A 14,576-nucleotide genomic window follows, 5' to 3' on the forward strand; every position below is an offset into this window, starting at 1 on the left:
AACTTCCTGAGTTCTGAGAACTGACTGATACTTAACATGTGACTTGACGTCATCATTGCGATAAAAGCCTTGGGAAGTGATTGTTCGGGGGAGATCGGCTCTAAAAGGCTTGTGATGCTCATCTTCCCCATATGTACATATGTATAATAAAAATCACTATTCTGACATCTACTGAGACCATGCAGTCGTTTGTCTTCTCCTCAAAACTCGAATCATGACATTTCTGGTGCCGAAACCCGGTTTGAGGGGAGACTAATGGAGCTTGGCTGACAGTCTAGTGGTGTCAGACGGACGGCCAGGAGCTACACTGAGTGATGGGCCCCGAAATATGAGAGGTAAGCACCGCCTGTTGATGGATCTCCAAAGGTGCCGAATTGGAAATTAAGCTAAATTAAAGGTTCACTCAGTGGGGTTTCTGTTCTGTCCGTGGTGATTTTGGGGTAATTAGTGTTAAATGTTTGGGGAATATTTTACTGATAAAAGTTATGGCTGTTTATTGTGGGAAGCGAATTTTGAGTTAAGAGGTTAGATGTGTTTAAGACAATACGGTTTAAAGAGTTTTAAGAAGAAGTGGGTTGACTGGATGCCAGCCAGTCACCCAGTAGTGTAGGGCATTTTGTTTAATCAATTAGTAGAAACGTGGTTTCGGGCGTCAGATAATTAAACTGGAGGCGGAGACCTCGCAGTGACGCTTATAATATATTGAGTAAACTTGTTTAGGACTGGGGACGCGGTCCCCTAAGGGCGCAGTGGCTCAGCGCTGTGGCGGTGACTCCTGATCGTGGACGCATGGTTAGGCTATTTGCTCGGTTGGTTGCCGGGGGAGGTCGAGCACCCCGAAGAACCAAAGTGGTCGACGGAGATCACTTTCTTTACTGCGCCAGATTGATTGATAAGGTCAGACCTGGCTGCATCCTATCTAACGTTGGGCACACTGTGAGCTTTAAGTAAAGCCAAAAGCGTGATCTGGGATATGTCACGTGGCTGGTGGAGCTCCGTGTTTTCCTGGCGGGGAAGTAGTTATAAATTAATTAGTGTTTAGAAATCTGACGCGGCCGGTGAGGGCGTTCCCGACGCGGGGATTGACCAGCAAGGCGCGGCCTGGGCTGAAAGATGCTTTTAAATTGGTCTAAAAGTTAGGAATATCGGTATAGAAATAGAGAAATAAATAAGATAGCTGTTCTGGCATATAGTGTAGAGAAAATATGATTTGGAGTGTTGTGGAGGAAAATAATTAGTAACAACATCAAGCAGTTTTTGTGTTTGCAGTCAAGAATATATGAAATTTTTACTTGTGGGGGTTTAAAGTTAGTAAAGAGTTAAATCAAGGAAGGAAAAACCTACAGGATATGACTGGATATGTTAAGGCAAGTTTCTGGTTGAATTGTTCACAGCGCCATGTCTCGATAAACCTGACAAGTGGGCCCTAACTTCTGGCTGAGGACCAGGAATGTTGTTAATAAGGTGGGAACTTAAAATGTGGGTTAGCAAATTGGGGAAAGAAAACTGACAGCTTAAGTGGAGAAGTGTGCAGGAGTTTGAAACAAGGGTTTGCAAAAAACAACATATGCAAATTAACATAGACAAGCAGAAAATGCATTAACCTTATAAGGACAAGCTCATAATAATTAATGCAGAGACATTGATTAAACCTGGCTAAGAACACAAACATACGCAATGAAGAAACAGCTTACATACATGTGCATGTACAAGCAAAGTTAAAGCAGCGACACTTAACATACACCTGTTTTTAAAGGATATAGTTTATCCACTAATGATAAATAAACTCTCTGGGTTGCAGAACAACAACTTAACTTCAAAAGAAAAAGACACTGGTCTGACGATCCAGTGAGGACACGACAAATTTAGTGGTTAAAGGAGTCAAATTGTGACATGTTTTTGTTGATTGCTTAAGACAAAAAGATTACTGAAGGATAGTAAATTCCTTTTTAGGTTTTAAACTTGATCTTTAGAATTTTAACACGTACCTGTGTTGTCCTGCCAACTTGGGGGGGTTATGAGTTGATTATATGGTGAGAAAAAACAAAAAGGGGGGAGAGGAGGCCCCGTTGTTTCTCCCCTCTCCGAATAACACAGCCAACACAACATCTTTTTCCTGTTCGCCTGTTTTTGCTTTGTTTTTGTTTTTTCTTTATGAAAAGCCGAGGCTGGCCTGGACTCCTACCCTCCCCTCTACCATCGTTGCCCTTTCCGCTACCATCTTTGACCCTTTGACCCCTGAAGGCCACAGCAGTTGGACTCATAACAACAACTTGAGGATGTCAACAGTGCTGCAGAAAACAATCTCATGCAGCGGAGATGGAGAACGCTAAAGCTTCAGCTGACAGAGCTGTGACGAGACGCGCATGGAGCTAGGAGGAAAAGGGAGGGTGAGCAAAAGAATGCTGACCTCTGAGAAGAGCCGAACAGCAGAGCTGCAGAAGGCCGTGGAGCAAAGTAAGGACAACATAAATAGACTCTGATCTGACGTGGAAGGAAAAGACTCTGAGGTTTTTGCCCTCAGTAAGAGCTTAAGGTATCAGAAGCAGAAACTGAGCATGGCTCCGGAGGAGCTGGCTGCTAATTGAACTCATCAGTCAGATGTGGAGTTTCAAGTACAGGACTTGAAATCAGGCGGCAGCTTGCTGGAGCAGGAGGTCGCCAGACCTGACCTAAAGCTCCAACAGCAGGAGCAAGCCCTGAAGGAGCTACAGGAGCAAAAGGGTCAAGTTACAAGGAGAAGATGCAGGCAGCTGCAACAACGGATGCAAACAGATCCAAAGAGGAGGGGAGGACCCCAGGGCAGGCTTCAGGCTGCTGGTTTACCTAAACAACAGAACAGGAAGGTGATGAACACAAACATACACCAACACACAAACACACACTTCTGCATGCGCCGACTTAGAATGAAGAGAAACACACACATGAATACTTATGCACTCGTTGAGTGAGTGAAAAGTGATACACACCCATGCACCAAAATCAAAATGTTGATTCAATTCACTAAGAAGTGACACACAATGCTCCAGCTGTTGCAATGAAGAATGCTTTACTGACAAAGGCTCAATGCTGCACACAACAAATTCAAATATAGAATCTGTTACAATAATAAGCCCAGAGGGCATTTGTGTGGTCTGGGGAGCAGAGTCCAGAGCGGTTAGGTTATGAAAACGATGCCCGTGCGAGATATCTGGGACTTAAGGCCTCGACTCAATTGTTTACTGTACACTAAAAAAGAGAAGAAGAGAAAGCTCTGTTGTTGAACACGATTGCCTGAGGTATTAAAGATCTGTACTAAATTCTGGTTTCCAGTGTGAGAAAAGTCACGCAGTGCCAGTAGTAGAGCTGGGGTGAGTGATGATTCTAAATTATTGTAAGTAAATCATCGTAGACCCGTTCAAGTTTCATGATAACTAGGATGTAGACTTTGTTGAACCCTAGGCAATTTGAACAGGTAAAATTTGAGTGACCAAGTAGCAGTTGAATAAAAGTTATTGAATGAGTGTTGAGGTAAACTGGCAGAGTTAAGAGCACTAAAACATTTCAAGAGCTCGAATTACTTAATATGGAAATGGTTCAATTTTGTTTCACAAACACAAAAACATATAGGTCAATGGATATGAAAAGGTTGAGGTGGTGTTGAGTTGACTCTGTTTAGGTTTAGGTTTGGCATTTTTACTGATAGGAGGAATATTCAGTGACCAGTCCTAAGACCCGGGCGTCTGCATTTTTGCTTTTGTTATCTTTCATTTTATTTTGATTTATATTTTGAACAGTGCACTGATTTTTGTCTCTGGAATCTTTTCTTTAACCAGATCTGCACATCGGAAATTACAAGCATTTTTCTTTTGAAATGAGCTCATTTTGCTGAGGGCGGAAATCTAAATGCGGCGATGGTTTCCACTATCAGCAAAGAAAGAAAGAATGGATGAATGAATGAATGGATGAAAGACTGGAAATAAAACAAACGGACTGACTGGTAAAAGCTGACAAGACTTGACTACGACTTAAGGTTAACCTCCACCGAGATAGAACAAGAGGGTGGATGAATTTATGTGTGATTCTTTTTACAGGAAATGTTTTTATAGCACCTCTGGAATGTGGATGTGCTGCTAATGTTTGCTTTGCTTTGTTAAGAATGTGTGAGGAGGGTGCAGTAGAAAACAGACAAGTGACATGAAAACAAAAGAATAATAATAAAACAAGTAATAATAACAAATAACTAATTTGGGGACAGTTTGACAGAGCTCACTAACTGGCCACTAGGGAGCTCTTGGTAGGGATACACAAGTGGAGTAACATTGCCCAAAGGGTGAATAAAACAAATTGTGGCAATAATAGTGATTTAATGATCAGAGAAATCCTGAACATGATACTTGTCTGTTGTGCTGAATCTTTTATTACTCTTATGATTTGCAGGTGGTTGTAAATAAGCTGTTTGATTTAACAGATTTGCTTTTTAGGTGAATTGGGAGTTAAAGGAGGTTAACATGTAACTGCTGACTAATGTTTTTACACAGGGTTACAGGTTGGCGGGAGAGTGTTTTAGAGAGAATGTGTAACGTTCTTGTGCAGTTTGCAGTAGGGAGATTGCAAATACAACTAGAACTATTAGTTGAGACTAATTAAAACTAACCTGACACTGAGGAGGTTCTATATAAGGAAGAATTAAAACAGATATAAAATGCATCTGATCTTTAATTGCAGGTGTGACCATGAAGATTTTTGGTACAGATTGCAGGTTGTTGCTCATTATTGAAGTGTGCTCATAAAGGCAAAAGCTATATAGGGGGTCTATGATTTGGTTTGTGTTTTAATAATATAGGTATGGCAAAATTAAAGGTGTTTAGACAATTTAGGGGACCAGTGAGAAGCATAATTAGATGATCAGAAACTGAGTACTAGACTTAAACTTAAGTTAGAATTAAGAATGCCCAATTTGTTTGAGGTCTGTTGTTCACTTTTATACACACATTGCAAATGTGCTTATAAGGAGACGGGATGGTCCAGTTGACGAAGGATCGGATTGATATATTGGAGGTATTGACTTCAAGTGAAGAGGGTTAAATGCATGCACGCTTACACACATAGAATCGGAATCAGAATCAGATAAATCAGTCACATAGGCATAGCATAGGATTGGAATGAACAAAGTCAACAACATTAGGTTAGGAGAGCCAGCGAGGGAGACGTGTTGGCTTTCTGTCTCTTGCAGAGAAAGGAATAGACACCAGAACAATGAGGTCTCGGGGAATGCTTGGATGAGACGTGAGCGGAGAGGCGTCAGGGATCATCTTGAGCAGAACAGCGGAAATGGCACAGAGAGCTGTGCTACTGAGCTTCCAGGAGATGGAGGGAGCGTGCCAAGCTCCGGAAGTAATAGTTCTGTTTCCGGTGGTCTCAAGGTGAATGAGCCGAGGGGAGCTCAGGGAAAACTCATTCCAAGTCACAACACGGGTGGTAAAACAGAGGCAGAATAATCCTCTGCAACGTGGCTAGCTCACTCAGTAGTCTACCTGGGGAGCTGAAGAAAGAAGAATCCGAGGGTGTTTCTTCACTCCAAGAGGAGGTGGCGAAGAGGCCTGAAGCGTGACAGGCTGAGACTCGAGTCTGAAGCTAAAAGCTCAGCTGGGTTGTGGGGAAATTGGAAAATAAAGGGGGAGTTGACATGTATGAGTGTTGCTACATGTTTGTTTGTTTTTTTGACAGACGGGTGAATTGCCCAGATGCAGAGGTCTACCCGCTCGAGAGTCCAAATTGATTGAGTCGCCGGATGGGATGGCTCAAATTGCTAAAGAACAGCAAGTAGATGATTGACACAGTTTACTGAGCCCGCTCCTCTGTATCCAGAGGATGACTGGGGTTATCAGTGTATTTTGAAATTAACTAGAGAGGCTGTGGACACAGGTAACTGCATCACCTTATCAGGTTTATATTCGCGAATTGACAAATGTACGCAAACACGTCGATCCACGCCTAAACGAAAATATTTACACATGTGAAAAACACTTTAACAATGTATGTACATCCAAGTGTGAACACGGCGCTGGAGGATCGGATGACGTCTGTTTTTGGGCAATGAAAAGGGAGTGTTTATGTCTGCCATGTTTTCTTTTATGGTTTTTCTAGGAATGTTGATGATCGGGTGTTGTTTCATTCCTCTGCTAAGGCGTGAGTTGGTAAAATTGGTAAGCAGGGCCCTAGACTCTGGTCCAGCTGGGTCAGCTGGTCCGGAACATATGATGCCGTTGCGAGAAGCCGCTTGGACGGAGGAGTGACACAATATCTCTAAATGTTGGCCTTTTTTCTAAAGGCCAAAGAGGAGGAGTGTGATCAGGAGATATTTTATTTTGTATTCTCATAATCAGTTATCATTGATTAATCATTTACCATTGTGGAATCTGATGACAGTATAATCTTTGTTTTATATCTATGGTAATCTGAGTAAAGATTAATGTATGCATATTATCATCATTGTAATCAAGTCTCAAATGGTATCCACAGCATTGTATTCACCGTCCATAACTGGAGGGTCCAGCAGGACCTTGTTCTAATTCATTTGCAGGCCTACATCAGAACATGCACATAGAGAGTTATGTAAACACGCACGTTCACCCTTATTTACACAGGGAGGTCATGTCAGGACATTCTCTAGTTGGACACACAGGCTCACAGAACTGCACAACATGACATGTCACACACTTGTTTTTCTCTAAAGTATCATCTGATGTTTGTATAAGGAGAACTTTGGACTATGGGGAGACTGTTATCATTTCCAGTAAGGTCTAACTGTGTGATGTCATCAGGGGTAATATAAGGATGGGGAACGGTCCACTCTTTGGAGATTGTTGCTGTACGTCAGTCTTCCCATACTTCTGGTTCAGAAGTGTGTAATAAAGATCACTATTCTGACATCTACTGAGACCATGCAGTCGTTTGTCTTCTCCTCAAAACTCGAATCATGACAATTCCCAACAATATAATCTGATACATTAATCGAAACACAGCTACTAAAACACAATTTTCTTAATGCAAACATCAGTAACTCAAAATTAGCAACCAAAGGGTTCAGTCTGCAGTTCACATACATCCACACACATTCATACCAGATATTGCTGATAATGGAGTCTCACGCGCAACCTATTCGAGGCTCCATCACCAGCAAGATGACGTCATCAATTTAAAGGAAAACAGTTCCTTGTTTTTTGGACTGGATTGACTCGCTGCAATCCTTTTAGGCTCAGGACTTCTCATGTGATCACTTTCCCCTATAAGTGAATTTCTCCCAAGCCCATTATAATCATGGAGAAAAACACTTTTCCAGTAAGAATATTTTATAGCGCTTTAAAGTTCAATCTTTCAGGTCTGGATTAAAGAGCTGATTTGTTAAATCAGGAACTCACAAAATACCAAAATATCACCATCGGTGGATCACACCTCTCAGATGTTCTTATCTCAGTGCACTGTAACGAAAGCAAAAACAAACGTAACCAATAAAACACTCATATAATAACAAATACTGGGGCCCATTGCAAACATGTCCAAGTATAAAACTATCCTTCTTTCTCTTAGAGAAGGAAAACAATCCAAACCTCACTGATAGAATCAACCTAGTGTCAAACAAAACCCAAAAATCAACCAAAGCTTCACCAGAAAGTTTGTCCCTCCCGGGACAATATTGTGTAGGAATACAGGCACCGTAATCCTTTTTGCACTGAAAAAAACCCCATGTTGGATTTACTTGATTCAATAGTGGACACTGGTTGCACACAAAGGTTTTGCTTTGGCAGAAACTTAACTGAGTTAAATCAACACAACCTTTTCATATTCGGTAAACCTGCATTTTGTGTTCATAAAACACAATTGAAACATGTTCAGATAAAGTAATTTGAGCTCCTGGAATATTTTAATCCTTCACCATTCTGTCATTTTATTTCAACACTATTCAATAACTTTTATCCAAATACTACTTGGTCACTTAAATACTACATGTTGTCTTCATATTGCATACGGTTCAACAAAGTCTAGATCCTGGTTACCATAAAAATTGAAGGGGTCTACAACAACTACTGTCCTCCTATCTTTATCCTGGTTGCAGCAGGGCTGGGAAGTAACCCTGAAGTGATAGGCTATGTAGAATGTTTAGCTGATTTAGAGTTTAGAAATGTGTTATCATAGAATGTAGAACTATTGTAGAGATACTGATACTGCCCTTAATATAATAAAGGGCTCATTGTGTTGTGAACTTAGGAGTAGATTGTAGGAGACCTCTCCCCCACTGAGTGGAAATTCCCCAGAGGATGTTTGGGTGGGGGTCTCAACATTTGTAACTGGATAACTGTGGTCTGGAAGGGAGATGGGTTTTATGACCTCTAGGGAGTCACCTACACCCACAGTGTTTCACGCACACACATCCACACGCACATTCACTTATGTGCACTCACATAGGCACATAGGTATGCGCACACAGTCACACACGAGCACTCATATAGGCACGCGGGAACGCGCACATGTAGGCATTCACAGGTTCGTACACACACAAGTGAAAGTATGTAAACATAGCACTTAGTTTTATGGCACCTTGTAGAGGGTTTAGAAGGGGGGTCACTGATACAAAACTACATGTAAAAGACAAAGGAGTTAAGATCTGCAGAGGAGTTCCGGGGTCCTGTACATCTCCCTTCTAGAAGGTGTAATCAATAGGTATAATTAATAAGTGTGATCAATGAGTGTGGATTAATAAAAGTGTTGTGAATTGACTACTGAGTCCCCGGTGTTCTTTCTGGAGGCCTGAGGAATCTAACCGGGCGAAACTGTGAAAAGGTAACAGTTAACAGGCAGGGTACACCCCGGACAGCTCACCAGTCTATCAGATAGAAACAAACAGCCGTTTACCCTTACATTCATGGATAATTTAGAATCATCAATTAACCTAGCTCTAATAACTGCATGACTTTTCACTGTGGGAGGAAACCAGAATACCCAGAGAGAAACCACTGCAAACTAGCCAGACTGTGGAATTGCACCCAGGACCTTCTTACTGTGGAGCAACAGCACTAACCAGCATACCAACAATGTAGGAAATACAGGAAAGCTATGATTTCCTGTATTTGAGGCAGAATTCTTTTGTTCTTGCCCTTGACAGGTTAATCCAAAATAAATAGCAATAGCATGCATGTGGTGTGTGTGTCGTTGTCTGCCTCTTATAACTCCAGTGATTTTCCTGCAGTTTGAAATCTTATGCGGTGTTGTAAATTCCGTGAGTTCAGCAACTAACCACTCTTATTAGATTGTATCGTGTCATCTCAATGAGAACAAATCGAGTTGTTGAATTTCGTACAGATCTTTAAAGCCTGAGGCAATTGTGTTAAATACACGCGAGATGCTTACGTAAATCCAAGGGCTGGCCCCCTTCTTTTTTTTTTTCAGTGTGTTCCTCCTTCAATTAAATCTCACTCACAACAATGTGGCACTCCGAAATAAGGCTCACATCGTTAATTCATCATTTTCACTCTGTACCACTGCTCCTTATCAGGCTGTGTGAAGCACAGTAAACAATCCAGTCGAGGCCTTAAGCCATAAACAGACATCACGCACAGACATTGTATTCATAACCAAACTGCCTTAGACTCTGTCCCCTAAATCTACACAAATGCCCTCTGTGTGGCATGAAATGCATTTAACCGATAAACAATCAATGGCTTCTTGTTGTTGTAACAGATTCTGTATTTGGATGTTTGTGTGCAGCATTTGTTAGTAAAGCATTCTTCATTGCATCAGCGTGTGCATATGTGTGTGTGGATCACTTCTCAGTGAATTGAATCAGCATTTCGATTTGTGGGCGTGTGTGTGTCATTTCTCACTCAATCAACGAGTGAATTCTGAGTCAGTGTATGTAGATGTGTGTGATAATGTGTGTTTGTGTTCATCACTTTCCTGTTCTGGTGTTCTGGGTAAACCACGGCCTGAAGCGTGCCCTGGGGTCCTGCCCTCCTCCTTTTCAGTCCGTCCATTGATGCTGCTGCTCAAAGTTCTGTCCATACTGGTTCTGGCCCCAATTGAGGCAGTCCTTTTCTCCAGTGTCCTGCATCTTCTCCTTGTTCCGCTCCTCCTTAACTTGACCCTTTTGCTTCTGTAGCTCCTTCAGGGTTTGCTCCTGCTGTTGGAGCTTTTTCGTCAGGTTTGGCGACCTCCTGCTCCAGCAAGCTCCGGCCTGATTTCAAGTCCTGTGTCTGGGACTCCAAGCCTGACTGATGGGTTCGATTATCAGCCAGCTCCTCCTGAGCCATGCTCAGTTTCTGCTCTGATGTCTTGAGCTCTTACTGAGGGCAGAAACCTCAGAGTCTTTTCTGTACAAGTCAGATTGAAGTCCATTGATGTTTCCCTTGCTTTGCTCCACGGCCTTCTGCAGCTCTGCTGTCCGGCTCTTCTCAGAGGTCAGCTCCTGGCCGAGCCCCGACACCTGTGCCTTCAGCTTATTTTCTTCTGGTGCTTTTGTTCATTCTGAGGTGCCTCCTGACCTCAGTTACTCCTCCTGTCTCTGGCACGCCCTTTTTGCTGCCCGATCATCTGTGTTGGTCCGTCACTGTCCTGCACAGTTTTAATGCAGAGTTGTTAAGGTCAGCATTCTTTTGCTCGGCCTCACTTTTCATCTGGGCTTAATGGGCGTCTCGTCACAGCTCTGTCAGCTGAAGCTGTCTGAGAATTTTCCCCCGTGTAGTGAAACGGGCCTTGGATTTAACGCTCTCCGTCTCCGCTGCATGAGATCGTTTTCCTGCAGCGCTGTTGACATTTTCAGGTTGTTGTTGTGGATCCAGCTGCTGTAGCATTTGGTCAGGGTCACATCAAAGATGTTAGAGGGGAGAGCAGGAGTCCAGGTCAGCCTCAGCCTGTAATCAACCATAAAGAGAAAAAACAAAACAAAAACAGACGAACAGCAAAATGATGTTGTGTTGGCTGTTATTCAGAGAGGGGGAAACAACGGGGCCAGGCCCTGTGTCAGCCTTCTCTCCCCCTTTTTTTGTTTTTTCTCACCATATAATCAACTCATAACCCACCAAGTTGACAGGACAACACAGGTACATGTTAAAATTCTTAAGATCATGTTTAAAAGCCCAAAAAAGGAATTTTCTTTCATTCAGTAATCACTTGTATTAATCAGCAGAAAACATGTCACAATTTGAATCTTTTAACCACTAAATTTGTTGTGTCATCACTGGTTGGTCAGACCAGTGTCCCTGTTTTTTGAAGTTAAGTTGTTGTCCTGCAACCCAGAGAGTTTATTTGTTAGTAGTGGATAAACTTTAACATTCAACAACAGGTGTATGTTAAGTTTCGCTGCTTTAACCATGCTGGAAAATCTTCACGTGTTCATGAATGTAAGCTGTTTCTTCATTGCGTGTGTGTGCATTTGTAGGTGGTTAATTTAACTTTTTTCTCAAACGAGGCATTTCTCTAACACGTGCCTTCCTCATACATTTCTCTGGTTGTGTGTGTGTTTTTATTTTGTTTCCCAAAATTTGATTTCCCACCTTAAATAACAGCATTCCTTGTGTTCAGCCAGGAGTCAGAGCCTGCTTGTGAGATTCAGGGACACATGGTGTCAATAACAATTCAGCCAAAAACTTGCCTGAAAATTTCCAGTGATGGTAACCGATAACTGGAGGAGAAGATGTCCTTTAAGCTTCTTTTCAGGGTGGGGACAAAGTGAGGTCAAGCTGTAATTTTGAGCCAAAGCTGTCACGGCCTGGGGGTTCAGCTGGTCGCTGATCGGCTGTCTCTCCCTCTTTCTCTCTAGTCCTCTCTCTCTCTCTCTCTCTCTCTCGCCAGGGCTGAACTCATTATGGGTTCACGCCCTTGGCCCACGCCCTCAGAGGAAGAAACACCTGTGCCTCATCAGTGTGGTATTTAAGACGGGAAGCAACGGCTGTTCTTCGCTGGATCGTTGTGAGAATTGCGTCAGTGAAAGTCAAGCGCCCCAGCAAGTATTTTCCCATGCAGTGTGTGTTTAGCATTTAACAAGCGTCTCTTTGTGTACAGATTCCCTGGACTGTTTTCCTGGTGTGCGAGTGGATTCGTGTCTGGATTGTGTGGAGAGAGACGAGCGTGTTCCCCTGGATTTTCCCCGGAGCCCTGCCCCCCTCACCTTTTGTACATAGCACTGCCCCGCACCCTTGTAAATAGCACTGCCCCCTATCTGTGTATATACACTCATTGAACATTGTTCTGTAATAAATTCTCTTGTGTGCATCATCCCCGGAGTCCAGCGTGTGAGTCCACCTTGTACGTCGTGACAATAATGATCCAGCCACACCATGGACTCAGCGGACTCAGCCCCCACCCAGCAGCCGGTCATCTCCACGGAAGCTATCTTGGACCGCCACGAACAAATGTTACTGCACATTAATCAGCAGCTGACAGCACTAACTCAAGTCATTGCTCAACGGATACTGCTGGTAAGCTCATGAGCCCTCTGCACCCGGGACCTCCGCTCCTCCACCGCCGGCCCATGCGGAGCCTCCAGAGCGGTCGCTGCCCATACCGGAGCCATTCTCTGGTGAGTTCCGCAAGACCGCGGGTTTTTTAACACAAGTGACATTGCAGTTCAAACAGCTACGGAGGACTTATGAGACCGATGCAGCTAAGATCGCCTTTTTCGTTCAGTTGCTACGTGGTCAAGCATTAAATTGGGCGCAGGCTGTGTTAAGAACGGATCCTGAAATAACCTATGCTGATTTTCTCGCTAAGTTTAAGAATGTCTTTGAGAGAGGCACCGGGGCCGAAGCGGCGGCTCACCGACTGCTTAATTTGAAGCAGGGAAGACGGAGCATGGCCGACTACTCGATTGAGTTTTGGACTCTGGCAGAGGAGACCAGGTGGGGGCAGTCGGCACTAATAAGTACTCTGTTGAATAACCTGTGTGATGAGCTAAAAAGGGAGCTAGTTATGAAGGAATTACCTGTTACTCTTTCTGATGTTATGACCCTGTGTGTGAAGGTGGATGAAAACATGCGAGCGCGGCGCGGCACTAGAGACCAACTCCCAGAAGCCTCTAGGACGAGAGGAGATGGCCTCCGGCGGAGGTACGGCAAGTGGAATGGGAGGATGGGACAGGAACTATGAAGACGAGGGTGAGCAACCCATGCAGATAGGGCGCTCCAAACTAACGCCGGAAGAGCGACAACAGCGTTGGAGAGCTGGTGAGTGCTTCTACTGCGGCCGTAAGGGTCATATGGCTGTTTCCTGTCCTTACCAGCCAAAAGACCGCGCCCGCCAGTAGAGGGGAGAGTACGGGTGGGCGAGGTTTCCTGTTCACAATCTCCCCCTCGCTTGATGCTTGCGGCTAAGCTAATGGTTCGTTCGGTTTCTCATCCACTCCACGCACTAATCGATTCAGGCGCAGAGCAGAATTTCATTGACGAGTCCCTTGCTCAAGACTTAAAACTAAACACTGAACCGCTGCCTCACTCACTCCAAGTTACCGCCCTCAGTGGGCAGCGTCTCCCGGATATCACCCATATTACGGAGCCAATATCATTAACCCTCTCTGGTAATCATTCTGAGACGTTGCAGTTGTTTGTGTTTAAGGCTCCTCTTACACCACTGGTCTTGGGGTTCCCCTGGTTACTTCTACACAACCCAGTCCTGGATTGGAGGAAGGAAAGCATTCTGGGGTGGGGAGAGGAATGTCATATGTCTTGTCTAAAAGCTGCAACTCCACCCGCAAACCCTGTGAGTAACCCCCCACCATCTGAGCCGCCCGATCTCTCGTCTGTACCCTCAGTCTATCACGATCTTAAGCAGGTTTTTTGTAAAGATAGAGCACCTTCTCTTCCCCCTCACCGGCCGTACGACTGCGGAATTGATCTCCTCCCAGGTGCCCCTCTTCCTACCAGCCGCTTATACAGCCTGAACGGGACAGCATGGAGAAGTACATTAACGAGTCACTCGCCGCAGGTCTGATCCGCCCGTCATCATCCCCTGTTGCGGCGGGGTTCTTTTTTGTTGCTAAGAAGGACAAGAGCCTACGGCTGTGTATTGATTATCGAGGTGTCAATAATATCACCATCAAGAATAAATACCCACTACCACTACTAACATCAGCCTATGACCTGCTCCAAGGGGCTACAGTTTTTACTAAGCTGAATCTGCGTAACGCGTACCATCTGTTTAGGATACGAGAGGGGGACGAATGGAAGACGGCTTTTAACACACACTTAGGCCATTTCGAATACCTCGTCATGCCGTTTGGTCTAACCAATGCCCCAGCCGTGTTCCAGGCCTTTGTCAACGACGTGCTTCGAGACTTCCTTAACCACTTTGTGTTCGTCTACCTTGACGACATCCTCATCTTTTCACGCTCCGTCTCTGAACATGAACGCCACGAAAAGCTTGGCCTGTTTGTCGTCCCAATTCTGTTTATGCTTTTGCCGCTGTACCCGGGTTTCCAGGTTGAGAGAAATCCACCTGTATTAACACAATAAAACATTCACTTAGTATTTCTTTTCTGAAAACATCCATTCGCTTCATCTGCCAAGATTTTACTCTCTCTCTCTCTGAGTGCATACTTCACACAG

Source organism: Copadichromis virginalis, linkage group LG3 (assembly GCF_057382275.1).
Source record: "Copadichromis virginalis isolate Kocher_CV1m ecotype Utaka linkage group LG3, C_Virginalis_male_GT1.1, whole genome shotgun sequence".
In the NCBI taxonomy this organism is placed as follows: domain Eukaryota; kingdom Metazoa; phylum Chordata; class Actinopteri; order Cichliformes; family Cichlidae; genus Copadichromis; species Copadichromis virginalis.